Source organism: Aotus nancymaae, unplaced genomic scaffold, assembly GCF_030222135.1.
Source record: "Aotus nancymaae isolate 86718 unplaced genomic scaffold, 86718_ANA_hifiasm-v0.15.2.pri h1tg000075l, whole genome shotgun sequence".
NCBI lineage: Eukaryota > Metazoa > Chordata > Mammalia > Primates > Aotidae > Aotus > Aotus nancymaae.
The window spans coordinates 4,830,234-4,857,862 of NW_026988490.1; the positions used below are offsets into that span (position 1 = coordinate 4,830,234).

Genomic DNA, 27,629 nt, shown 5'->3' on the forward strand with positions numbered 1-27,629 from the left:
GGGTCACGCCTGTCATCCCAGCACTTTGGGAGGCTGAGGCAGGTGGATCACCTGAAGTCTGGAGTTCGAGACCAGCCTGGCCAATGTGGTGAAACTCTGCCTCTTCTAAAAATACAACAATTAGTCTGGCGTGGTGGCGAGTGCCTGTAGTCCCAGCTACTTGGGAGGCTGAGGCAGGAGAATCGCTTGAACCCGGGAGGCAGAGGTTGCAGTGAGCTGAGATTGTGCCACTGCGCTCCAGCTTGGGTGACAGAGCGAGACTCCATCTCAAAATACAACAAAACAGGGGGTTAGGGGAGGGATAACAGGGGGTGGGGGGATTGGGGAGGGATAGCATTAGGAGGTACCACGCCATGTGTATACCTATGTAACAATCCTGCAAGTTGTGCACATGTATCCCAGAACTTAAAATAAAATTAAAAACAAAAAGGAACAATGGCCGGGTGCGGCGAAAAAGGATATGTGAGCAGCATCTTCCTGGCTCCATGGGCACCCCCATCAGGGTCTGTGTTATTTTACCGGGGTTGCAGGCACGCGGGAGCCCAGACAGCAGCCTCAGAAGGGCTGAGACGTGAGCTGACCAGCCCCCCGCTCTGCAGGCTGCAGGCCACGGTCAAGGCATCCTGAAGGCACCCAGAGAGGGTGCCCCGGCCTCCCCACAGGTCTGTTCCTGGCTACATGTGTTCCCCCAACCCCCTTGTAAAAAGGTTTTAAATTTTTTAATTATTTATTTATTTATTTAATTATATATATATATATTTTTGAGACGGTGTTTCCCTCTGTCACCCAGGCTGGAGTGCAGTGGCGCAATCTCGGCTCACCGCAACCTCTGCCTCCCAGATTCAAGCGATTCTCCTGCCTCAGCCTCCACAGTAACTGGGATTACGGGCACCTGACGCTGGGCCTGACTAGTTTTTTGTATTTTTAGTAGAGACGAGCTTTCATCATTTTGGCCACGCTGGTCTTGACCTCCTGACCTTGTGACCCACCTGCCTCAGCCTCCTAAAGTGCTGGGATTACAGGTGTGAGCCACTGCACCCGGCCATAAATTGACTTTTTGAGACCGAGTCTTCCTCTGTCACCCAGGGTGGAGTGCAGTGGTGTGATCTGGGCTCACTGCACCCTCCGCCTCCCAGGTGCAAGCTATTCTCCTTCCTCAGCCTCCTGAGTAGCTGGGACCACAGGCACCTAACACCAATGCCGGGCTAGTTTTTTTTTTTTTTTTTTCATTTTTAGTAGAGACGAGGTTTTCATCGCGTTCGTCAGGTGGGTGTGGAACTCTTGAAGTGGGGCCTGTCCTCCCACTGTGTCATGCTGTGAGATTCACACCTGGACCCAGGGCCTGTCCTCCCATTGTGTCCTGGTGTGATGTGGGACCCTGGACACAGGTCCTGTCCTTCCTCTGAGTCTTGGTGTGACATTCACACCTGGAAACAGGGCCTGTCCTCCCTCTGTGTCCCGATGTGATGTAGACGTGTGCACACAGGGCCCAGACTTCCTCCCTCTATATCCTGGTGTGTCGTGAAACCCTGGACATGGGGCCTGCCCTCCCTCTGTCTTGGTGTAATGTGGACCCCTGGACATGGGGCCTGTCCTCCCTCTTTGTCCTGGTGTGATGTGGGCGTGTGGACACATGGCCCAGCCTTCCTCCCTCTATGTCCTGGTGTGACGTGAACCCGTGGACATGGGGCCTGTCCTCCCTCTGTGTCCTCGTGTGACGTGGATCCCTGGACATGGGGCCTGTCCTCCCTGTGTGACCTGGTGTGATGTGGATATGTAGAAACAGGGCCCAGCCTTCCCCTTCTATGTCCTGGTGTGATGTGGACCTCTCGACATGGGGCTTGTCCTCCCTCTGTGTCCTGTTTTGATGTCGACCCCTGGTGTGATGTCAACCCCTGGATACGGGGCCTGTCCTCCGTCTATATCCTGGTGTGATGTGGACCCCTGGACATGGGGCCTCTCCCCCCACTGTGTCCTGGTGTGATGTGAAACCGTGGACACAGGTCCTGTCCTCCCTCTATGTCCTGGTGGGACGTGGAACCCTGGACACGGGTCCTGTCCTTTCTCTGTGTCCTGGTGTGACATCACACCAGGACACAGGGCCTGTCCTCACTCTGTGTCCCAGTGTGATGTCGACGTGTGGACACAGGGCCCAGCGTTCCTTCCTCTATGTCCTGGTGTCACGTGAACCCGTGGACATGGGACCTGTCCTCCCTCTGCGTCCTCGTGTGATGTCGATCCCTGGTCATGGGGCCTCTCATCCCTCTGTGTCCTGGTGTGATGTGGACATGTGGAAACAGGGCCCAGCCTTCCCTTTCTATGTCCTGGTGTGATGTGGACCTCTCGACGTGGGGCTTGTCCTCCCTCTCTGTCCTAGTGTGACGTGGACCCCTCGATATGGGGCTTGTCCTCCCTCTATGTCCTGGTGTGACGTGGACCCCTGGATACAAGGCCTGTCTGCCCTCTATATCCTGGTGTGACGTGGACCCCTGGACATGGGGCCTATCCTCCCTGTGTGTCCTGGTGTGATGTGGACATGTGGACATAGGGCCCACCCTTTCTCCCTCTATGTCCTGGTGTGATGTGGACCCCTGAACACCTGGCCTGTCCTCCGTCTGTGTCCTGGTGTGAGGTGGACCCCTGGACACGGGGCCTGTACTTCCTCTGTGTACTGGTGTGACATTCACAACTGGACACAGGGCCTGTCCTCCCTCTGTGTCCCCATGTGATATGGACATTTGAACAGAGGGCTCAGCCTTCCTCCCTCTATGTCCTGGTGTGACGTCAACCCGTGGACATGGGGCCTGTCCTCCCTCTGTGTCCTGGTGTGATGTGAACCTGTGGACACAGGGCCCAGCCTTCCTCCCTCTATGTCTTCGTGTCACGAGGACCGCTGGACATGGGGTCTGTCCTCCCTCTATGTCCTGGTGTGACGTGGACCCCTGGACATGGGGCCTGTCCTCACTGTGTGTCTTGCTGTGATGTGGACGTCTGGACACGGTGCAGCGGTCCTCCCTCTATTTCCTGGTGTGACGTGCACCCCTCTACATGGAGCTTCTCCTCCCTCGTGTCCTGGTGTGACGTGGACTCCTGGATACAGGGCCAGTCCTCCCTCTATGTCGTGGTGTGACGTGAACCTGTGGACATGGGGCCTGTCCTCCCTCTGTGTCCTGGTGTGATGTGTACATGTGGAAACAGGGCCCAGCCTTCCCTTTCTATGTCCTGGTGTGATGTGGACCTCTCGACATGGGGCTTGTCCTCCCTCTGTGTCCTGGGGTGACGTGGAACCCTCGATATGGGACTTGTCCTCCCTCTGTGTCCTGGTGTGACATGGACCCCTGCATACAAGGCCTCTCCTCCTTCTATATCCTGGTGTGACTTGGACCACTGGACATGGCGCCTCTCCTCCCTCTGTGTCCTGGTGTCATGTGGACATGTGGACATAGGGCACACCCTTCCTCCCTCTATGTCCTGGTGTGATGTGGACCCCTGAAGACCTGGCCTGTCCTCCGTCTGTGTCCTGGTGTGATGTGGACCCCTGAAGACCTGGCCTATCCTCCGTCTGTGTCCTCGTGTGATGTGGACCCCTGGACACGGGGCCTGTACTTCCTCTGTGTACTGGTGTGACTTGTACCCCTGGACACAGGGTCTGTCCTTCCTCTGTGTCCTGGTGTGACATTCACACCAGGACACAGGGCCTGTCCTCCCTCTGTATCCTGGTGTGATGTGGACATGTGGACACAGGGCCCAGCCTTCCTCCCTCTATGTCATCGTGTCACGAGGACTGCTGGACATGGGGTCTGTCCTCCCTCTATGTCCTGGTGTGACGTGGACCCCTGGACATGGGGGTCTGTCCTCACTGTGTGTCTTGCTGTGATGTGGACATCTGGACACAGCGCCGCAGTCCTCCCTCTATTTCCTGGTGTGACGAGCACCCCTCTACATGGGGCTTCTCCTCCCTCTGTGTCCTGGTGTGATGTGGTACCCTGGACACAGGGCCTGTCCTCCCTCTATGTCCTGGTGTGACGTGGACCCCTGGACACAAGTCCTGGCCTTTCTCTATCTCCTGGTGTGACATTCACATGTGGACACAGGGCCTGTCCTCCCTCTGTGTCCCCGTGTGATGTGGACGTGTGGACACAGGGCCCAGCGTTCCTCCCTCTATGTCCTGGTGTGACGTGAACGCGTGGACATGGGGCCTGTCCTCCCCCTGTGTCCTGGTGTGATGTGGACATGTGGAAACAGGGCCCAGCCTTCCCTTTCTATGTCCTGGTGTGATGTGGACCTCTCGACATGGGGCTCGTCCTCCCTCTGTGTCCTGGGGTGACGTGGAACCCTCGATATGGGACTTGTCCTCCCTCTGTGTCCTGGTGTGACGTGGACCCCTGCATACAAGGCCTGTCCTCCTTCTATATCCTGGTGTGACTTGGACCCCTGGACATGGCACCTCTCCTCCCTCTGTGTCCTGGTGTCATGTGGACATGTGGACATAGGGCACACCCTTCCTCCCTCTATGTCCTGGTGTGATGTGGACCCCTGAAGACCTGGCCTGTCCTCCGTCTGTGTCCTGGTGTGATGTGGACCCCTGAAGACCTGGCCTGTCCTCCGTCTGTCATCGTGTGATGTGGGCCCCTGGACACGGGACCTGTACTTCCTCTGTGTACTGGTGTGACGTGTACCCCTGAACATGGGGCCTGTCCTCCCTCTGTGTCCTGGTGTGATGTGGACCCCTGGACACGGGGCCTGTTGTACCTCTGTGTCCTGGTGTGAGGTGGACCCCTGAACACGGGGCCTGTACGTCCTCTGTGTACTGGTGTGACATTCACACCTGGAGACAGGGCCTGTATTCCCTCTGTGTCCCCGTGTGATGTGGACGTTTGGACACAGGGCCCAGCCTTCCTCCCTCTATGTCCTGGTGTGACATGAACCCGTGGACATGGGGCCTGTCCTCCCTCTGTGTCCTGATGTGATGTGGCCCCTGGACACGGGGCCTTCCCTTCCTCTGTATCCCGGTGTGACACTCACGCCTGGACACAGGGCCCAGCGTTCCTCCCTCTGTGTCCTGGTGTGACGTCAACGCGTAGATATGGGGCTTGTCCTCCCTCTGTGTCCTGGTCTGATGTGGACGTGTGGACACAGGGCCCAGCTTTCCTGCATATCTGTCCTGGTGTGACGTGCACCACTGGATATGGGGCCTTTCCTCCCTCTGTGTCCTGGTGTGATGTGGACGTGTGGACACAGGACCCAGCCTTCCTCCCTCTGTCATGGTGTGACGTGGACCCCTGGACACAGGGCCTGTCCTTCCTCGGTCTCCAGGTCTAACAATCACCCCTGGACACAGGGCCTGTCCTCCCTCTGTGTCCTGGTGTGATGTGGTCCCCTGGACACGGGGCCTGTCCTCCCCCTATGTCCTGGTGTGACTTGGACCCCTGGATATGGGGCCTGTCCTCACTGTGTGTCTTGCTGTGATGTGGACGTGTGGACACAGGGCTCTGCCTTCCTCCGTCTCTTTCCTCGTCTGGCGTGGACCCCTGGACATGGGGCCTGTCCTCCCACTGTGTCCTGGTGTGATGTGGAACCCTAAACACAGATGCTGTGCTTCCTCTGTGTCCTGGTGTGACATTCACACCTGGAAACAGGGCCTGTCCTCCCTCTGTGTCCCGGTGTGATGTGGACGTGTGCACACAGGGCCCAGACTTCCTCCCTCTATATCCTGGTGTGTCGTGAAACCCTGGACATGGGGCCTGCCCTCCCTCTGTGTCTTGGTGTGATGTGGACCCCTGGACACGGGGCCTGTCCTCCTTCTATGTCCTGGTTTGACGTGGATGCCTGGACATGGGGCCTTTCCTCCCTCTGTGTCCTGGTGTGATGTGGACGTGTGGACACATGGCCCAGTGTTCCTCCCTCTATGTCCTGGTGTGACGTGAACCCGTGGACATGGGGCCTTTCCTCCCTCTCTGTCCTCGTGTGATGTGGTCCCCTGGACATGGGGCCTGTCCTTCCTCTGACTCCTGGTGTAACAATCACCCCAGGACACAGGGCCTGTCCTCCTTCTGTGTCCAGGTGTGATGTGGACGTGTGGACACAGGGCCCAGCCTTCCTGCCCCTATGTCCTGGTGTGACCTGGTCCCCTCGACATGGGGCCTGTTCTTCCTCTGTGTTCTGATGTGAGGTGAACCCCTGGACACGGTGCCTGTCCTCCCTCTATGTCCTAGTGTCGTGTGGCCCCCTGGACATGGGGCCTGTCCTCCCTCTTTGTCCTGGTGTGATGTCGACATGTGGAAACAGGGCCCAGCCTTCCCTTTCTATGTCCTGGTGTGATGTGGACCCCTCGACATGGGGCTTGTCCTCCGTCTGTGTCCTGGTGTGATGTGGACCCCTGGATACGGGGCCTGTCCTCCCTCTATATCCTGGTGTGACGTGGACCCCTGGACATTGGGCCTATCCTCCCTCTGTGTCCTGGTGTGATGTGCACATGTGGAAAGAGGGCCCACCCTTCCTCCCTCTATGTCCTGGTGTGATGTGGACCCCTGGACACCTGGCCTGTCCTCCGTCTGTGTCCTGGTGTCATGTGGACCCCTGAACACGGGGCCTGTTCTCCCTCTGTGTCCTGGTGTGACGTGAACCCATGGACATGGGGCCGGTCCTCCCTCTGTGTCCTGGTGTGATGTGGACCTGTGGACACAGGTCCCAGCCTTCCTCCCTCTATGTCATCATGTGACGAGGACCGCTGGACATGGGGCCTGTCCTCCCTCTGTGTCCTGGTGTGATGTGGACCCCTGGACACGGGGCCTTTCCTCCCTCTATGTCCTGGTGTGACGTGGACTCCTAGACATGGGGCCTGTCCTCACTGTGTGTTTTCCTGTGATGTGGACGTCTGGACACGGCGCAGCCGTCCTCCCTCTATTTGCTGGTGTGACGTGGACCCCTCGACATGGGGCTTGTCCTCCCTCTGTGTCCTGCTGTGACGTGGACTCCTGGTTACATGGCCAGTTCTTCCTCTATATCCTGGTGTGGTGTGGACCCCTTCACATGGGGCCTCTCCTCCCTCTGTGTCCTGGTGTGATGTTGACATGTGGACAGAGGGCCCACCCTTCTTCCCTCTATGTCCTGGTGTGATGTGGACCCCTGAAACCTGGCCTGTCCTGTGTCTGTGTCCTGGTGTGATGTGGACCCCTGGACATGGGGCCTGTCCGCCCTCTGTGTCCTGGTGTGAGGTGGACCCCTGGACACGGGGCCTGTACTTCCTCTGTGTACTGGTTTGACGTGTACCCCTGGACACAGGGCCTGTCCTTCCTCTGTGTCCTGGTGTGACATTCACACCTGGACACAGGGCCTGTCCTCCCTCTGTGTCCCCGTGTGATGTGGATGTGTGGACACAGGGCCCAGCCTCCCTCCCTCTATGTCCTGGTGTGACGTGAACCCGTGGACATGGGGCCTGTGCTCCCTCTGTGTCCTGGTGTGATGTGGACGTGTGGACACGGCCCAGCGTTCCTCCCTCTATGTCCTGTTGTGACGGGGACTCGTGGACAACTGGCGTGTCCTCCATCTGTGTCCTGATGTCATGTGGACACCTAGACATGGGGCCACTCCTCCCTCCGTGTCCTCCTGTGATGTGGTCCGCTGGACATCGGGCCAGTCTTTCCTCTGTGTCCTGGTTTGAAAAGGAACCCTTGGACACGGGGCCTGTCCTTCCTCTGTCTCCTGGTGTAACAATCACCCCTGGACACAGGGCCTGTCCTCGCTCTGTGTCCAGGTGTGATGTGGACGTGTGGACACAGGGCCCAGCATTCCTCCCCCTATGTCCTGGTGTGACCTGATCCCCTCGACAAGGGGCCTGTTCTCCCTCTGTGTCCTGGTGTGATGTGGACCCCTGGACACGGTGGCTGTCCTCCCTGAATGTCCTAGTGTGATGTGGACCCTTCGGACATGGGGCCTGTCCTCCCTCTGTGTCCTGGTGTGATGTGGACCCCTGGATATGGGGCCAGTACTCCCTCTATATCCTGGTGTGACGTGGACCCCTGGACATGGGGTCTCACCTCCCTCTGTGTCCTGGTGTGATGTGCACATGTGGAAAGAGGGCCCACCCTTCCTCCCTCTATGTCCTGGTGTGATGTGGACCCCTGGACACGGGCCTGTTCTCCCTCTGTGTCCTGGTGTGATGTAGACCCCTGGACACCTGGTCTGTCCTCATTCTATGTCCTGGTTTGACGTGGACGCCTGAACATGGGGCCTGTCCTCACTGTGTGTCTTGCTGTGATGTGGACGTCTGGATACGGCGCAGCCGTCCTCCCTCTATTTCCTGGTGTGACGTGGACCTCTCGACATGGGGTTTGTCCTCCCTCTGTGTCCTGGTGTGATGTCGACCCCTGGATACGGGGCCTGTCCTCCGTCTATATCCTGGTGTGATGTGGAACCCTGGACATGGGGACTGTACTCTCACTGTGTCCTGGTGTGACGTGGAACCCTGGACACAGGGCCTGTCCTCCCTCTATGCCCTGGTGTGACGTGAACCCGTGGACATGGGGCCTGTCCTCCCTCTGTGTCCTCGTGGGACGTGGATCCCTGGACATGGGGCCTCTCCTCCCTCTGTGTCCTGGTGTGATGGGGACGTGTGGACACAGGGCCCAGCCTTCCTCCCTCTATGTCCTGGTGTGACGTGGACTCCTGGACACCTGGACTGTCCTCCGTCTGTGTCCTGGTGTGATGTGCACCCCTGGACATGGGGCCTCTCCTCCCTCAGTGTCCTCGTGTGATGTGGACCCCTGGACATGGGACCTGTCCTTTCTCTGTTTCCTGGTGTAACAAGGACCCCTGGACACGGGGCCTGTCCTTCCTCTGTCTCCTGGTATAACAATCACCCCTGGACACTGGGCCTTTCCTCGCTCTGTGTCCTGTTGTGTTGTGGAGGTGTGGACACAGGGCCGAGACTTCCTCCCTCTATATCCTGTTGTGTCATGAAACCCTGGACATGGGTCCTGTCCTCCCTCTGTTTCCTGGTGTGATGTGGACCCCTGGAAACGGGGCCTGTCCTCCCTCTAAGTCCTGGTGTGATGTGGAACGCTGCACACAGGGCCTGTCCTCCCTCCATTTCCCGGTGTGACATGGACCTCTGGACATGGGGCCTGTCCTCCCACTGTGTTCTGTTGTGATGTGGAAGCCTGGACACAGGTCCTGTCCTTCCTCTGTGTCCTGGTGTGACATTCACAACTGCACACAGGACCTGTCCTCCCTCCGTGTCCCCGTGTGATGTGGACGTGTGGACACATGGAGCAGCCTTCCTCCCTCTATGTCCTGGTGTGACGTGAACCCGTGGACATGGGGCCTGTCCTCTCTCTGTGTCCTCGTGTGATGTGGATCCCTGGACATGGGGCCTGTCCTCCCTCTGTGTCCTGCTGTGATGTCGAACCCTGGACACGGGGCCTGTCCTCCCTCTAAGTCCTGGTGTGACGTGGACCTTTGGTAATGGGGTCTGTCCTCCGTCTGTGTCCTGGTGTGATGTGGACATGTGGACACAGGGCCCAGTCTTCCTCCCATTGTGTGCTGGTGTGATGTGGATCCCTGAACACCTGGCCTGCCCTCCGTCTGTGTCCTGGTGTGATGTGGACCCCTGGACACGGGACCTGTCCTCCCTTTGTGTCCGAGTGTCATGTGGACACCTGTACATGTATCCTGTCGTCCCTCTGTGTCCTGGTGTGATGTGGACCACTGGACACGAGGCCTTTAGTACCTCTGGGTCCTGGTGAGATGTAGACCCCTGGACATGGGGCCTGTCCTCCCTCTGTGTCCTGGTGTGATGCGGACGTGTGGAAAGAGGCCCCAGCCTTTCTCCCTCTATATCCTGGTGTGACCTGGACCCTGGGACACGGGGCCTGTGCTTCCTCTGTGTCCTGGTGTGCCATGAACCCCTGGACTAATGGCCTCTCCTCCCTCACTGTCCTGGTGTGATGTGGACGTGTGGACACACGGCCTAGGCTTTCTCCCTCTGTGTCCTGGTGTTACGTGTTCCCTTGGACATGGGGCTTGTCCTCCCTCTGTGTCCTGGTGTGACGTGGATCCCTGGACATGGGGCCTCTCCTCCCTCTGTGTTCTGCTGTGATGTGGACATGTGGTCCGAGGGCCCACCCTTCATCCCTCTATGTCCTGGTGTGGTCTGGACGCCTGAACAGCTGGCCTGTCCTCCGTCTGTGTCCTAGCGTGAGGTGGACCCCTGGACACGGGGCCTGTCCTTCCTCTGTGTCCCGGTGTGACATTCACACCGGGACACAGGACCTGTCCTCCCTCTGTGTCCTGGTGTGACGTGGACCCCTGGACACGGGGCCTGCCCTCCCTGTATGTCCTGCTGTGACGTGGACCCCGGGACGGGGAACCTGTCCCCTCTCTGTTTCGTGGTCTGATGTGGACCTCTGGACACAGGGCCCAGCCATCGTCCATCTCTGTCCTGGTGTGACGTGAATCCCCGGACACGTAGCCTGTCCTCCCTCTGGGTCCTGGTGTGATGTGGACGTGTGCACACAGGACCCAGCCTTCCTCCGTCTATGTCATGGTGTGACATGGACACCTGGAAGCGAGGCCTGTCCATCCTCTGTGTCCTGGTGTGACATGGCCTGTCCTCCCTCTGTGCCCTGGTGTGATATGACAGTGTGCACACACAGCCCAGCCGTCCTCCCACTGTGTCCTGGTGTGGTGTCAAGCCCTGGACACGGAGCTTGTCCGCCCTCTGTGTTCTGGTGTCATGTGGACCCGTGGACATGGGGCCTCTCCTCCCTCTTTGTCCTGGTGTGATGTGGACCTGTGGACACAGGGCCCAGCCTTCCTCCCTCTATGTCCTGGTGTGTCGTGAAACCCTGGACATGGGGCCTGTCCTCCCTCTGTATCCTGGTGTGATGTGGATGCCTGGACATGGGGTCTGTCCTCCCTCTTTGTCCTGGTGTGATGTGGACATGTGGACACAAGGCCCAGCCTTCCTCTCTCTATGTCATAGTGTGAAAAGGACCCCGGACATGGGGTCGGTCCTCCCTCTGTGTCCTGGTGTTATGTGGACCCCTGGACACGGTGCCTGTTCTCGCTCTGTGTCTTGGTGTCACGTGGACTGCTGTACATGGGGCCTGTCATCTATCTGTGTCCTGCTGTGATGTGGACGTGTGGACACAGAGACCAGCCTTCCTCCGTCTGTGTCCTGGTGTGTCCTGAAACCCTGGACATCGGGCCTGTCCTCCCTCTGTGTCCTGGTGTGATGTGGGCCCCTGGACACGGGGCCTATCCTCCCTCTATGTCCTGGTTTGATGTGGACCCCTGGACATGGGGCCTCTCCTCCCTCTGTGTCCTGGTGTATGTGGACGTGTGGACACAGGGCCCAGCCTTCATCACTCTCTGTCCTGCTGTGACGTGGACCCGTGGACATGGGGCCTGTCCTCGCTCTGTGTGGTGGTGTGATGTGGACGTGTGGACACAGTACCCAGACGTCCTCCCTCTATGTCATGGTGTGATGTGGACCCCTGGACATGGGGCCTGTCCGTCCTCTGTGTCCTGGTGTGACATGGACCCCTGGACACATGGCCTATCCTTCCTCTGCGTCCTGATGTGATGTGGCAGTGTGGACCCACGTCCCAGCCTTCCTCCCACTGTGTCCTGCTGTGATTTGGCCCCCTGGACATGTGGCTTCTCCTCCCTCTGTGTCCTGGTGTGATGTGGACCCCTGGACATGGGGCCTGTCCTCCCTCTGTATCCTGGTGTGATGTGGACGTGTCGACACAGGGCCCAGCCTTCCTCCCTCTTTGTCCTGGTGTGATATGGACTCCTGGACACCTGGCCTGTTCTCCGTCTGTATCCTGGTGCAATGTGGACCCCTGGACACGGGGCCTGTGATTCCTCTATCTCCCGGGATAATTATCAACCCTGAATACAGGACCTGTCCTCCCTCTGTGTCCTGGTGTGATGTCGACGTGTGGACATAGGGCCTAGCCTTCCTCCCTCTATGTCCTGGTGTGTCCTGAAACCCTGGACATGGGGCTTGTCCTCCTTCTGTGTCCTGGTGTGATGTGGACCCCTGGAGATCGGGCCTGCCCTACCTCTGTGTCTTTCTGTTACGTGGACCGCTGGACACGGGGCCTGTTCTCCCTCTGTGTCCTGGTCTAACGTGGACCCCTGGACACCGGGTCCGACCTCCTTCTATGTACTGGTGTGACCTGGACGCCTGGACATGGAGCCTATCTTCCCTCTGTGTCCTGGTGTGACGTCGACCCCTCGACATGGGGCTTGTCCTCCCTTTGTGTCCTGGTGTGATGTAGACCCCTGGACACGGGGTCTCTCCTCCCTCTATGTCCTGGTGTGAGGTGGTCCCCCGGACACGAGGCCTGTACTTTGATGTGTACCCCTGGAAACAGGGCCTGTCCTTCCTCTGTGCCATGGTGTGACATTCACACCTGGACACAGGGCCTGTCCTCGCTCTGTGTCCCCGTGTGATATGGACGTATGGACACAGGGCCCAGCCTTCCTCCCTATGTGTCCTGGTGTGATGTGGACGTGTGGTAACAGGGCCCAGCATTCCTCTCTTTATGTCCTGATGTGACCTGGACCCCTGGACATGGGGTCTGTCCTCCCTCTGTGTCCTGGTGTGATGTGATCCTGTCGACATGGGGCTTGTCCTCCCTCTGGGTCCTGGTGTGACGTCAACCCCTGGATACAGGGCCAGTCCTCCCTCTATATCCTGGTGTGACGTGGACCCCTGGACATGCGGCCTCTCCTCCCTCTATGTCCTGGTGTGATGTGGAGAGAGGGCCCACCATTCCTCTCTCTATGTCCTAGTGTGATGTGGAACCCTGAACACCTGGCCTGTCCTCCGTCTGTGTCCTGGTGTGATGTGGACACCTGCACATGGGGCCTGTCCTCCCTCTGTGTCCTGGTTGAGGTGGACCCCTGGACACGGGGCCTGTACTTCCTCTGTGTACTGGTGTGATGTGTACCCCTGGAAACCGGGCCTGTCCTTTCTCTGTGTCCTGGTGTGACATTCACACCAGGACACAGGGCCTGTCCTCCCTCTGTGTCCCCGTGTGATGTGGACATGTGGACATAGGGCCCAGCCTTCCTCCCTCTATGTCCTGGTGTGACGTGAAACTCTGGACATGGACCCTGTCCTCCCGTGATGTGGATGTGTGGACACAGGACCCAGCCTTCCTCCCTCTATGTCATGCTGTGACATGGACACCTGGACACGGGGCCTGTCCTTCCACTGTGTCCTGGACCCCTAGACATATGGCCTGTCCTCCCTCTGTGTCCTGGTGTGATGTGACAGTGTGCACACACGGCCCAGCCCTCCTCCCACTGTGTCCTGGTGTGATGTGGACCCTTGGACATGGGGCCTCTCCTCTCTCTGTGTCCTGGTGTGATGGGGACGTGTGGACACAGGGCCCAGCCTTCCTCCCTCTATGTCCTGGTGTGATGTGGACTCCTGGACACCTGGCCTGTCCTCCGTTTGTGTCCTGGTGTGATGTGGACCCCTGGACATGGGGCCAGTCCTCCCTCAGTGTCCTCGTGTGATGTGGACCCCTGGACATGGGGCCTGTCCTTCCTCAGTGTCCTGGTGTGACATGGACCCCTGGACACGGGGCCTGTCCTTCCTCTGTCTACTGGTGTAACAATCACCCCTGGACACAGGGCCTGTCCTTCCTCTGTGTCCTGGTGTGATGTGGACGTGTGGACACAGGGCCCAGACTTCCTCCCTCTATATCCTGTTCTGTCATTAAACCCTGGACATGGGGCCTGTCCTCCCTCTGTGTCCTGGTGTGATGTGGACCCCTGGACACGGGGCCTGTCCTACCTCGGTGTCCTGGTGTGATGTAGACCCCTGGACACATGGTCTGTCCTCCTTCTATGTCCTGGTTTGACGTGGACGCCTGGACATGGGGCCTGTCCTCCCTCTGTGTTTTGCTCTGATGTGGAGGTGTGGACACAGGGCGCAGCCTTCCTCCCTTTATTTCCTGGTGGGACGTGAACCTCTGGACATGGGGCCTGTCCTCCCACTGTGTCCTGGTGTGATGTGGAACCCTGGACACAGGTCCTGTGCTTCCTCTGTGTCATGGTGTAACATTCACACGTGGACACAGGGCCTGTCCTCCCTCTGTGTCCCGGTGTGAAGTGGACGTGTGGACACACGGCCCAGCATTCCTCCCTCTATGTCCTGGTGTGACGTGAACCCGTGGATATGGGGCCTGTCCTCCCTCTATGTCCTGGTGTGACGTGAACCCGTGGACACGGGGCCTGTCCTCCCTCTGTGTCCTGGTGTGATGTGGACCCTTGGACACAGGTTCTGTCCTCCCTCTGTGTCCTGGTGTTATGTGGAGCCTTAGACACGGGGCTTTTCCTCCCTCTGTATCCTGGTGTGACGGGGACCCCTGGACATGGGGCCTGTCCTCCCTCTGTGTCCTGGTGTGATGTGGAAATGTGGACACAGGGCCCAGTCTTCTTCCCACTGTGTCCTGGTGTGATTTGGTCTCCTGAACACCTGGCCTGTCCTCCGTCTTTGTGCTGGTGTGATGTGGACCCCAGGACACGGGGCCTGTCCTCCGTCTCTGTCCTGTTGTGATATGTATGTGTGGACACAGCGACCAGCCTTCCTCCCTCTATGTCCTGGTTTGACGTGAACCCGAGGACATGGAGCTTCTCCTCTCTCTGTGTCCTGGTGTGATGTGGAACCCTGGACATGGGGCTCATCTTCCCTCTGTGTCCTGGTGTGATGTGGACCCCTGGACATGGGGGGCTTGTCCTCCCTCTGTGTCCTGGTGTGATGTAGACGTGTGGACACAGGGCCCAGCCTTCCTTCCTCTATGTCCTGGTGTGACGTGGACTCCTGGACACCTGGCCTGCCCTCCATCTGTGTCCTGGTGTGATGTGGACCCCTGGACATGGGGCCAGTCCTCCCTCAGTGTCCTCATGTGATGTGGACCCCTGGACACGGGGCCTGTCCTTCCTCTGTCTCCTGGTGTAGCAATCACCCCTGGACACAGGGCCTGTCCTCGCTCTGTGTTCTGGTGTGATGTGGGCGTGTGGACACAGGGCCCAGACTTCCACCCTCTATGTCCTGGTGTGCCGTGAAACCGTGGACATGGGGCCTGTCCTCCCTCTGTGTCCTGGTGTGATGTGGACCCCTGGACACGGGGCCGGTCCTACCTCTGTGTCCTGGTGTGATGTGGACCCCTGGACATGGGGCCTGTCCTCCCTCTGTGTCATGGTGTGATGTGGACCCCTGGACACCGGGTCTGTCCTCCTTCTATGTCCTGGTGTGACGTGGACATCTCGACATGGGCCCTGTCCTCCCTCTGTGTCCTGGTGTGATGTGGACATGTGGACACAGTGCCCAGCCTTCCTCCCTGTATATCATGGTGTGACGAGGATCCCTGGACATGGGGCCTGTCCTCCCTCTGTGTCCTGGTGTGATGTGAAACCCTGGACACGGGGTCTGTCCTCCCTGTATGTCCTGGTGTGACGTGGACCGCTGGACATGGGGCCTGTCCTCACTGTGTGTCTGCTGTGATGTGGACATGTGGACACAGGGCCCAGCCTTCCTCCCTCTATGTCATGGTGTGATGTGGACCTCTGGACATGGGGCCTGTCCTCCCTCTGTGTCCTGGTGTGATGTGGAAACCTGGAAATGGGGCCTGTTCTCCCTCTCTGTCCTGGTGTGATATGGACGTGTGGATAAAGAGCCCAGCCTTCCTCCCTCTATGTCCTGGTGTGACGTGTACGCCTGGACATGGGAGCTGTCCTCCCTCTGTATCCTGTTGTGATGTGGACCCCTGGACACAACGCCTGTTCTCCCTCTATATCCTGGTGTGACGTGGACCCCTGGACATGGGGCCGGTCCTCCCTCTGTGTCCTGGTCTGATGTGGAGGTGTGGACACAGGACCCAGCCGTCCTCCCTCGATATCCTGGTGTGTCGTGAACCTCTGGAAATGAGGCCTGTCCTCCCTCTGTGTCCTGGTGTGATGTGGACGTGTGGACACAGGGCCCAGCCTTCCTCCCTCTGTGTCCTGGTGTGATGTGGACCCCGGACATGGAGCCTGTCCTCCCTCGGCGTCCTCGTGTGACATGGACCCCTGGACATGGAGCCTGTCCTCCCTCTGTGTCCTTGTCTGATGTGGAGGTGTGGACACAGGGCGCAACCGTCGTCCATCTCTGTCCTGGTGTGACGTGAACCCATAGACATGGAGCCTGTCCTCCCTCTGTGTCCTGGTGTGATGTGGATGTGTGGACACAGGACCCAGTCTTCCTCCATTTCATGGTGTGACATGGACACCTGGACACGGGGTCTGTCCTTCCTCTGTCTCCTGATGTAACAATCACCCCTGGACACAGGGCCTGTCCTTGCTCTGTGTCCTGTTGTGATGTGGACGTGTGGACACTGGACCCAGGCTTCCTCCCTGTATGTCCTGGTGTGACGTGGACCCCGGGACGGGGAACCTCTCCCCTCTCTGTTTCGTGGTCTGACGTGGACCTCTGGACACAGGGCCCAGCCATCGTCCATCTCTGTCCTGGTGTGACGTGAATCCCCGGACACGTAGCCTGTCCTCCCTCTGGGTCCTGGTGTGATGTGGACGTGTGCACACAGGACCTAGCCTTCCTCCGTCTATGTCATGGTGTGACATGGACACCTGGAAGCGAGGCCTGTCCATCCTCTGTGTCCTGGTGTGACATGGCCTGTCCTCCCTCTGTGCCCTGGTGTGATATGACAGTGTGCACACACAGCCCAGCCGTCCTCCCACTGTGTCCTGGTTTGGTGTCAAGCCCTGGACACGGAGCTTGTCCGCCCTCTGTGTTCTGGTGTCATGTGGACCCGTGAACATGGGGCCTCTCCTCCCTCTTTGTCCTGGTGTGATGTGGACCTGTGGACACGGCCCAGCCTTCCTCCCTCTATGTCCTGGTGTGTCGTGAAACCCTGGACATGGGGCCTGTCCTCCCTCTGTATCCTGGTGTGATGTGGATGCCTGGACATGGGGTCTGTCCTCCCTCTTTGTCCTGGTGTGATGTGGACATGTGGACACAAGGCCCAGCCTTCCTCTCTCTATGTCATAGTGTGAAAAGGACCCCGGACATGGGGTCGGTCCTCCCTCTGTGTCCTGGTGTTATGTGGACCCCTGGACACGGTGCCTGTTCTCGCTCTGTGTCTTGGTGTCACGTGGACTGCTGTACATGGGGCCTGCCATCTATCTGTGTCCTGCTGTGATGTGGACGTGTGGACACAGAGCCCAGCCTTCCTCCCTGTATGTCCTGGTGTGACATGGACACATGGTCATGGGGCCTGTCCTCCCTCTGTCGACTGGTGTGATATGGACCTCTGGACACAGTTCCTGTCCTCCTTCTATGTCCTGGTGTGACGTGGACCCCTGGACATGGGGCCTCTCCTCCCTCTGTGTCCTGGTGTGATGTGGACCCCTGGACATGGGGCCTCTCCTCCCTCTGTGTCCTGGTGTGATGTGGACGTGTGGACAAAGGGCCCAGCCTTCCTCCCCCTATGTCCTGGTGTGACATGGACTCCTGGACACCTGACCTGTCCTCCGTCTGTGTCCTTTTTTGATGTGGACCCCTGGACATAGGCCCAGTCCTCCCTCAGTGTCCTCGAGTGATGTCGACCCCTGGACATCGGGCCTCTCCTTCCTCTGTGTCCTGGTGTGACATAGTCCCCTGGACACGGGGCCTGTCCTCCCTCTGTGTCATGGTGTGATGTGGACCCCTGGACACGGGGCCTGTCCTCCCTCTATGTCCTGGTGTGACGTGGACCCCTGGATATGGGGCCTGTCCTCACTGTGTGTCTTGCTGTGATGTGGACGTCTGGACACAGGGCGCAACCTTCCTCCCTGTATTTCCTGGTGTGACGTGCACCCAAGGACATGGGTCCTGTCATCCCACTGTGTCCTGGTATGATGTGGAACCCTGGTCACGTGTCCTGTCCTTCCTCTGTGTCCTGGTGTGACATTCAAAGCAGGACACGGGGCCTGTCCTCCTTGTAAGTCCTGGTGTGACGTGGAAACCTGGACATGGGGCCTGTCCTCCCTCTGTGTCCTGGTGTGAGGTGGACCCCTGGACACGGGTCCTGTACTTCCTCTGTGTACTGGTTTGACGTGTACCCCTGGACACGGGGCCTGTCCTTCCTCTGTGTCCTGGTGTGACATTCACATGAGGACACAGGGCCTGTCCTCACTCTGTGTCCCCGTGTGATGTGGATGCGTGGACACAGGGCCCAGCCTTCCTCCCTCTATGTCCTAGTGTGACGTGAACCCGTGGACATGGGGCCTGTGCTCCCTCTGTGTCCTGGTGTGATGTGGACGTGTGGACACAGGGCCCAGCCTTCCTCCCTCCATGTCCTGGTGTGACGTGGACCCGTGGACATGGGGCCTGTCCTCCCTCTGTGTCCTGGTCTGTTGTGGACGTGTGGACACAGGGCCCAGCCTTCCTGCATCTCTGTCCTGGTGTAACGTGCACCACTGGACATGGAGCCTTTCCTGCCTCTGTGTCCTAGCGTTATGTGGACGTGTGGACACTGGACCCAGCCTTCCTCCCTCTGTCATGGTGTGACGTCGGCCCTTGTACATGGGGCCCCTCCTTCCTCTGTCTCCTGGTGTGATGTGGACCCCTGGACACAGGGCGTGTCCTCCCTGTATGTCCTGGTGTGACCTTCACACCTGGAAACAGGGCCTATCCTCCCTCTATGTCCTGGTGTGACGTGGACCCCTGGATATGGGGCCTGTCCTCACTGTGTGTCTTGCTGTGATGTGGTCATGTGGACACAGGGCGCTGCCTTCCTCCATCTATTTCCTCTTGTGACGTGGACCCCTGGACATGGGGCCTGTCCTCCCACTGTGTCCTGGTGTGATGTGGAACGCTGGACACATGTCCTGTCCTTCCTGTGTGTCCTGGTGTGACCTTCACACCTGGAAACAGGGCCTGTCCTCCCTCTGTGTCCTGGTGTGACATGGACCCCTGGATATGGGGCCTGTCCTCACTTTGAGTCTTGCTGTGATGTGGACGTGTGGACACAGGGCGTTGCCTTTCTCTGTGCATTTCCTCGTGTGACGTGGACCCCTTGACATGGGGCCTGTCCTCCCACTGTGTCCTGGTGTGATGTGGAACCCTGGACACAGGTCCTGTCCTTCCTCTGTGTCCTGGTGTGACCTTCACACCTGGAAACAGGGCCTGTCCTCCCTCTGTGTCCCGGTGTGATGTGGACGTGTGGACACAGGGACCAAAGTTCCTCCCTCTATATCCTGGTGTGTCGTGAAAACCTGGACATGGGGCCTGTCCTCCATCTGTGTCCCGGTGTGATATGGACGTGTGGACGTGGCCCTGCGTTCCTCCCTCTGTGTCCTGTTGTGACGTGGACTCGTGGTCAACTGGCGTGTCCTCCATCTGTGTCCTGATGTCATGTGGACCCCTGGATATGGGGCCACTCCTCCTCTGTGTCCTGGTTTGAAAAGGAACCCTTGGACACGGGGCCTGTTCTCACTCTGTCTCCTGGTGTAATGTAGACCCCTGGACACCTGGTCTGTCCTCCTTTTATGTCCTGGTTTGACGTGGATGCCTGAACATGGGGCCTGTCCTCCATGTCCTGGTGTGATTTGGACCCCTGGACACGGGGCCTGTCCTCCCTCTGTGTCCTGCTGTGATGTGGACGTGTGGACACAGGGCCCAGCCTTCCTCCCTCTATGTCCTCGTGTGACGTGGTCTCCTGGACATGCGGCCTGTGCTCCCTCTGTGTCCTGGTGTGATATGAACATGTGGACACAGGACCCAGCCTTCCTCCCTTTGTGTCCTGGTGTTACGTGGACCCTTGGACACGGGGCTTGTCCTCCCTCTGTGTCCTGGTGTGACTTGGACCCCTAGACATGGGGCTTCTCCTCCCTCTGTGTCCTGGTGTGATGTGGACATGTGGACAGAGGGCCCACCCTTCCTCCCTCTATGTCCTGATGTGATGTGTATCCCTGAACACCTGGCCTGTCCTCTGTGTATGTCCAGTTGTGATGTGGACCCCTGGACACGGGGCCTGTCCTCCCTATGTGTCCTGGTGTGAGGTGGACCCCTAGACACAGGGCCTGTCCTTCCTCTGTGTCCTGCTGAGATGTGGCCCCTGGACACGAAGTCTGTCCTTCCTCTGTGTCCTGGTGTGACATTCACACCTGGACACAGGTCCTGTCCTCCCTCTGTGTCCCGGTGTGATATGGACGTGTGGACACAGGGCCCAGCCTTCCTTCCTCTATGTCATGGTGTGACGTGGACCCCGGGACAAGGGGCCTGTCCTTCCTCTGTGTCGTGCTGTGATGTGTACATGTGTACTCAGGGCCCAGCCTTCCTCCCTCTATGTCCTGTTGTGATGTGGACCCCTGAATACCTGGCCTGACCTCCGTCTGTGTCCTGGTGTGATGTGGACCCCTGTACATGGGGCCTGTCCTCCCTCTGTGTCCTGGTGTGACATTCACACCAGGACACAGGGCCTGTCCTCCCTCTGTGTCCTGGTGTTATGTGCACATGTGGACACAGGGCCCAGCCTTCCTCCCTCTATGTCCTGATGTGACGTGAACCCATGGACATGGGACCTGTCCTCCCTCTGTGTCCTGTTGTGATATGGACCCCTGGACACGGGGCATGTCCTACTTCTGTGTCCTGGTGTGATGTGGAACCCTGGACGTGGGGCCTGTTCTCCCTCTGTGTCCTGGTGTAATATTTACCCGTGAACACGGGGCCTGTCCTCCTCCTATGTCCTGGTGTGACATGGACAACTTGACATGGGACTTTTCCCTCCTCTGTGTCCTGGTGTGATGTGGACCCCTGGACACGGGGCCTGTCCTCCCTCTAAGTCCTGGTGTGATGTGGACCCCTGGACATGGGGCCTGTACTCCCTGTGTCCTGGTGTGATGTGGACATGTGGACACAGGGCCCAGCTTTCCTCCCTCTATATCCTGGTGTGACGTGCACCCCTGAACACTTGGCCTGTCCTCCATCTGTGTCCTGGTGTGATGTGGACCGCTGGACACGGGGCCTGTCCTCCCTCTGTGTCCTGGTGTGACATTCACCCCTGGACACAGGGCCTTTACTCCCTCTGTGTCCCGGTGTGATGTGCACATGTGGACACAGGGCCCAGCCTTCCTCCCTGTATGTCCTGGTGTGACATGGACACATGGTCATGGGGCCTGTCCTCCCTCTGTCGACTGGTGTGATATGGACCTCTGGACACGCTTCCTGTCCTCCCTCTAAGTCCTGGTGTGACATGGACCCCTGGACATGAGGCCTGTCCTCCCTCTGTGTTCTGGTGTGATGTAGACCCCTGGGCATGGAGCCTGTCCTCCCTCTATGTCCTGGTGTGACGTGGACCCCTGGACATGGCGCCTGTCCTCCGTGTCCTGGTGTGATGTGGACGGGTGGACACAGGGCCCTGCCTTCCTCCATCTCTGTCCTGGTGTGTCGTGGACCACTGGACATGGGGCCTGTCCTCCCTCTGTGTCCTCGTCTGATGTGGATGTGTGGACACAGGGCCCTGCCTTCCTCCATCTCTGTCCTGGTGTGACGGGGACCCCTGGACATGGGCTTTGTCCTCCCTCTGTGTTCTGTTGTGATGTGGACTTGTGGACACAGGACCCGGCCTTCCTTCCTCTATGTTAGTGTGTGACATGGACCCCTGGACACAGGGCCGGTCCTTCCTCTGTGTCCTGGTGTGACATGGACCCCTGAACACATGGCCTGTCCTCCCTCTGTGTCCTGGTGTGATGTGGCAGTGTGTACACACGGCCCAACCTTCATCCCACTGTGTCCTGGTGTGACGTGGAGCTGTGAACACAGGGCTTGTTCTCCCTCTGTGTCCTGGTGTGATGTGGACATGTGGACACAGGTCCCAGCCTTCCTCCATCTATGTCCTGGTGTGACGTGGACTGCTGGTCACCTGGCCTGTCCTTCATCTGTGTCCTGCTGTAACGTGGACCCCGGACATGGGGCCAGTCCTCCCTCTGAATCTTCGTGTGATGTGGAACCCTGGATATCGGGCATGTCCTTCTTCTGTCTTCTGGTGTGATATGGACCCCTGGACATGGGGCCTATCCTTCCTCTGTCTCCTGGTGTAACAATCACCCCTAGACACAGGGCCTGTCCTCGCTCTGTGTCCTGGTGTGATATGGACCTGTGGACCCAGAGCCCAGCCTTCCTCCATCTGTGTCCTGGTGTGTCGTGAAACCCTGGACATGGGGCCTGTCCTCCCTCTGTGTCCTGGTGTGATGTAGGCCCCTTGACACAGAGCCTATCCTCCCTCTATGTCCTGGTTTGACGTGGACCCCTGGACATTGGGCCTCTCGTCCCTCTGTGTCCTGGTGTGATGTGGACGTGTGGACACAGTACCCAGACTTTCTCCCTCTATGTCATGGTGTGACGTGGACCCCTGGACATGTGGCTTCTCGTCCCTCTGTGTCCTGGTGTGATGTGGACCCCTGGAAATGGGGCCTGTCCTCCCATCTCTATCCTGGTGTGATGTGGACGTGTCGACACAGGGCCCAGCCTTCCTCCCTCTTTGTCCTCGTGTGACATGGACTCCTGGACACCTGGCCTGTTCTCCCTCTGTATCCTGGTGCGATGTGGACCCCTGTACACGGGGCATGTTCTTCCTCTGTGTCCTGGTGTGATGTGGACCCCTGTACATGGGGCATGTTCTCCCTCTGTGTCCTGGTGTGATGTGGACCCGTGGACACGGGGCCTGTCCTCCCTTTGTTTTCTGGTGTGATATGGATGTGTGGACACAGGGCCCAGCCTACCTCCCTCTATGTCATTTTATAACGAGGACCCCTGGACATGGTGCCTGTCCTCCCTCTGTGTCCTGTTGTGATGTGGACCCCTGGACACGGGGCCTGTCCTCCCTCTAAGTCCTGGTGTGACGTTGATCCCTGGACATGGAGCCTGTCCTGCCTCTGTGTCCTGGTCAGATGTGGACATGTAGAGACACGGCTGAGCCTTCCTCCCTCTATGTCCTGGTGTGACGTGGACCTCTGGATATTGGACCTGTCCTCCCTCTGTGTCCTGGTGTGATGTGGACCCTTGGACACAGTGCCTGTCCTCCCTCTGTGTCCTGGTGTCACGTGGAACCCTGTCCATGAGGCCTGTTGTCCCTCTGTGTCCTGGTGTGATGTGGACCCCTGGACATGGGGTCTATTCTACCTCTTTGTGCTGGTGTGACGTGGACCCCTGGACACGGGGCCTGTCCTCCCTCTGTGTCCTGAGGTGATGTGGATCCCTTAACATAGGACCAGTTCACCCTCTATGTCCTGGTGTGACGTGGTCCACTGGACATAGGGCCTATCTGGCCTCTGTGTCTTGGTGTGATGTGGACCTGTGGACACGGGGCCCAGCCTTCCTATCTCTATGTCCTGATGTGACGTGGACCCCTGGACATGGGGCCTGTCCTCCATCTGTGTCCTGGTGTTATGTGGACGTGTTAACACAGGGCCCAGCCTTCCTCCCTCTATGTCCTGCTGTGACGTTGACCCCTGGACATGGGGCCTGTACTCCATTTGTGGCCTGGTGTGCCGTGAACCCCAAGACACAGGGCCTGTCCTCCCTCTGTGTCCTGGTGTGATGTGGACCCCTGGACACGACGTTTTCTCCCTCTGTGTCCTGGTATAATGGGAACCCCTGGACATAGGGCCTGTCTTCTTACTGTGTCCTGGTGTGATGTGAACGAGTGGAAAGAAGTCCCAACCTTCCTCCCTCTGTGTCCTGGTGTGATGTGGAGCCCTGGACATGCGGCCTGTACTCGCTCTATGTCCTGGTGTTACCTGGACTCCTGGGCATGGGGCCTGTCCTCCCTCTGTGTCCTAGTGTGATGTGGATCCCTGGACATGGAGCGTGTCCTTCCTCTATGTCTTCGTGTGACATGGACCCCTGGACACAGGGCCTGTCCTCTGTCTGTGTCCTGGTGTGATGTGGACGTTTGGAGATAATGCTCAGCCTTCGTTCCTCTAGGTCCTCATGTGATGTGGACCGTTGGTCACGGGGCCTGTCCTCCCTCTGTGTCCTGGGGTGATGTGGACCCCTGTACACGGGGCCTATCCTCCCTCTTTGTCCTGGTGTGATGTTGACACATGGACACAGGTCACAGCCTTCCTCCCTCTATGTCCCGATGTGACGTGGAACCCTGGACACAGGGCCTGTCCTCCGTCTTTGTCCTGGTGTGATGTGGACCTGTGGTCACGGCACCCAGCCCCTCCTCCCCCTCTGTGTCCTGGGTCGCCGGGTGTGGGCCGTAATGCGGGCGGGGACCTCCAGTGGGCTGAGGTATGTCTCGTCCATGCCTTGGGGCCCCCTTTCTTGTGTGAGCCGAGGGTTGTGAAAGGTGCTTGAGTTAAGTGGGCTGAGTGTGGGGCCCTGGAAATGCTGGGACTTCCCGGTTGACAGTGCCCTTGTGTGCTGCAAGGTGTGCTTGCCAACCCCTCCCGATGCCCGGAACGGAAGCTTTTGGTCGGGGCACTACCTTTGATGCAAAGCCCTCTTCTCCACTGGAACATTCCTTCAGCCCATGATTGAGTTTCAAATACTGAGGATGGGGAGCACCCCCTCCAATAGCAAGAAGGGACACCAGGTGGAGATAAATGTTTATTTTATTTTATTTTATTTATTTATTTATTTATTTATTTATTTATTTTGATTTGGAGTCTTGCTCTGTCGCCCAGGCTGGAGGGCAGTGGTGTGATCTCGGCTCACTGCAAACTTTGCCTCCCAAGCTCAAGAGATTCTCCTGCCTCAGGCTCCCAAGTATCTGGGATCACAACACCCACCACCACTCCTGTCTAAGTTTTTGTATTTTTAGTAGAGATGGGGTTTCACCATGTTGGCCAGGCTGGTCTCAAACTCCTGATCTCATGTGATCTGCCTGCCTCAGCCTCCCAAAGTGCTGGGATTACAGGTATCAGCTACTGTGCCCGGCCTGAGCTGGCTTCTTTTAAACCATCACCAATTCCATTCCCCCTTTCCTTCCTGAGAAGCAAAAAGGACCTAGAAATAGAAATTCCATTTAACCCAGCAATCCCATTACTGGGTATATATGCAGAGGATTATAAATCGTTCTACTATAAGGACACATGCACATGAATGTTCATTGCAGCACAGTTTACAATAGCAAAGACCTGGAACCAACCCAAATGCCCATCGATGATAGACCGGACAGGAAAAATGTGGCACGTATACACCATGGAATATTATGCACCCATCAAAAACGATGAATTCGCGTGGATGAACCTGGAAACCATCATTCTCAGGAAACTGACACAAGAACACAAAATCAAACATTGCATGTTTTCACTCATAGACGGGTGTTGAACAAAGGGAACACATGGACACAGGGAGGGGAGCACTATACACTGTGGTCTGTTGGGGGGGGAATGGGAGGGACCGTGGCGGGTGGGGAGTTGGGGAGAGATAGCATGGGGAGAAATGCCACATATAGGTGAAGGGGAGGAAGGCAGCAAATCACACTGCCACATATGCACCTATGCAACAATCTTGCATGTTTTTCACATGTACCCCAAAACCTAAAATGCAATTAAAAAAAAAAAGGAAAGGAAAAAAGGCCAGGCATGGTGGCTCACACCTGTAATTCCAGCACTTTGGGAGGCCGAGGTAGGCGGATCACATGAGGTCAGGAGTTCGAAACCAGCCTGACCAACATGGTGAAACCCCATCTCTACTGAAAACACAAAAATTATCCGGGTGTGGTGGCGGGCACCTGTAGTCCCAACTTCTCGGGAGCCTGAGGCAGGAGAGTCGCTTCAACCCGGGAGTGGGAGGCTGCAGTGAGGTGAGATCGCACCACTGCACTCCAGCCTGGGTGATGGAGGAAGATTCCATCTCAAAAAGAAAAAAACAAGTAACTTCTATTTCCAATATTTACGGTTCCTGAAATTGCCTCCTGACATATTTTCAGTTCGGCATAAAGGTTTCTCTGTACACAGTGAACTGTGAGGTAACAGAAAGTGTAAACAGACCAGAACCTACTCTTCTGCCGACCGCTGAGTTTCAGCCAAAGGCAGCCAAATGTTGAAACCGGGTTCAAATAAGGTAAACGCCAAGCTGCCACCAATGCGGCTGTTTCTGTGCCTGGCTTCTGCCTCCCCTCCCTCCCTCCCTCCCTCCCTTTTTTCCTTTCTCCCTTCTTCCTTCTTCCTTTTTCCTTTCCCTTCCCTTCCCTTCTTCCCTTCCCTCCCCTCCCATCCCCTCCCTTTCCCTCTCCCCCTTCCCTTCCCGGTTTCCCTTCCCTCCCATCCCCTCCCCCTCCCCTCCCCTCCCCTTCCCCCTTCCCTTCCCCCTTTCCCCTTCCCTTCCCCCTTCCCTCCCCTCCCCTCTTCCCTCTCCTCCCCTTCCTTCTCCTCCCCTTTCCTCACCTCCGCTCTCCTCCACTCTCCTTCCCTCCATTTCCCTACCCTTCCCTACCCTCCACTCTCCTTCCCCCTTCCCTCCCCTCCCCTCCCTTTCCCCCTTCCCTCCCCTTCCCCCTTCCCTCCCCTCCCCTTCTCCCCTTCCCACCCCTCCCCTTCCTTCCCCTTCCCCTTACCCTCCCCTTGCCCTTCCCTTCCCTCTTCTTCTCCCCTTCCCTCCATTTCCCCCTTCCCACCCCTCCTCTCCCCTCCCCTTCCCTCCCTTCCCCTCCCTTCCCCCTTCCGCCTTCCCCTCCCCTTCCCTTCCCCCTCCCCTTCCCTCCCCTCCCCCCTTCCCTCCCCTCCCCTCTACTCACCTTTCCTTTCACCCTTCCCTTCCCTGTTCCCTTCTTTCCTTCCCTGCTTCCCTCCCCTCCCCTCCCCTCCCCTCCCCTCCCCCTTCCCTCCCCTCCTCTCCCCTCTGCTCCCCTTTCTTTCCCCCTTCACTTCCCCGTTCCCTTCTTTCCTTTGCTTCTTTCCTTCCCTTGTTCCCCTCCCTTCCCTTCCCCTTCCATTTCTCCCTTCCCCGCTTCCCTCCCCGCTCCCCTTCCCTTATCCCCCCAACTTCCTTTCCTTTCCTGAGATGGAGATTCTCTCGTCAGCCAGGCTGGAGTGCAGTGGCACAATGTCAGCTCACGGCAACCTCCACCTCCCGGATTCGAGGAATTCTCCTGCCTCAGCCTCCCGAGTAGCTGGGATCACAGGCACGTGCCACCACACCCGGCTAATTTTTGTATTTTTAGTAGAGACGGGGTTTCATGATAATGGTCAGTCTGGTCTCGCAGTCCTGACCTCAGGTGATCCGCCTACCTCAGCCTCCCAAAGTGCTAGGATGACAAGTGTGAATCAGACCTTGCCCAGCCTCAGAGCAAGCTTTTATCCAGGTAGCCAGCTTCAGAGAGGATAGATGGGAAAGATTTCTTATCAGACTTCAGGTCTGTGTTGATGTGAGTGCTGTGTTTTTCATATAATGTGCTTGCTGGACCTACAGAATGACGCTCGGCCCCTACCCCACTTCCCACCATGGCGGGAACCAGTCTTTCAGGCTGTAGAGTGCCCTGCTCAAGGAGGCAGTCCATTCAGATGGTTGGGGAGCCTTTCAATTTTAATTTTGGTTTACAGGTTCTGTAGATTATGCAAAAGGTAGATTAAGGAGAGCAAAACAGGCCAGGTGCGGTGGCTCACGCCTGTAA

General features: G+C 57.9%; 1 pseudogene; it reads left to right on the plus strand.

Moving 5' to 3' along the window:
• LOC135271076 (PI-PLC X domain-containing protein 1-like) overlaps nt 1-27,629 on the plus strand; it is a 32,906-nt pseudogene that overhangs the window by 2,844 nt on the left and 2,433 nt on the right.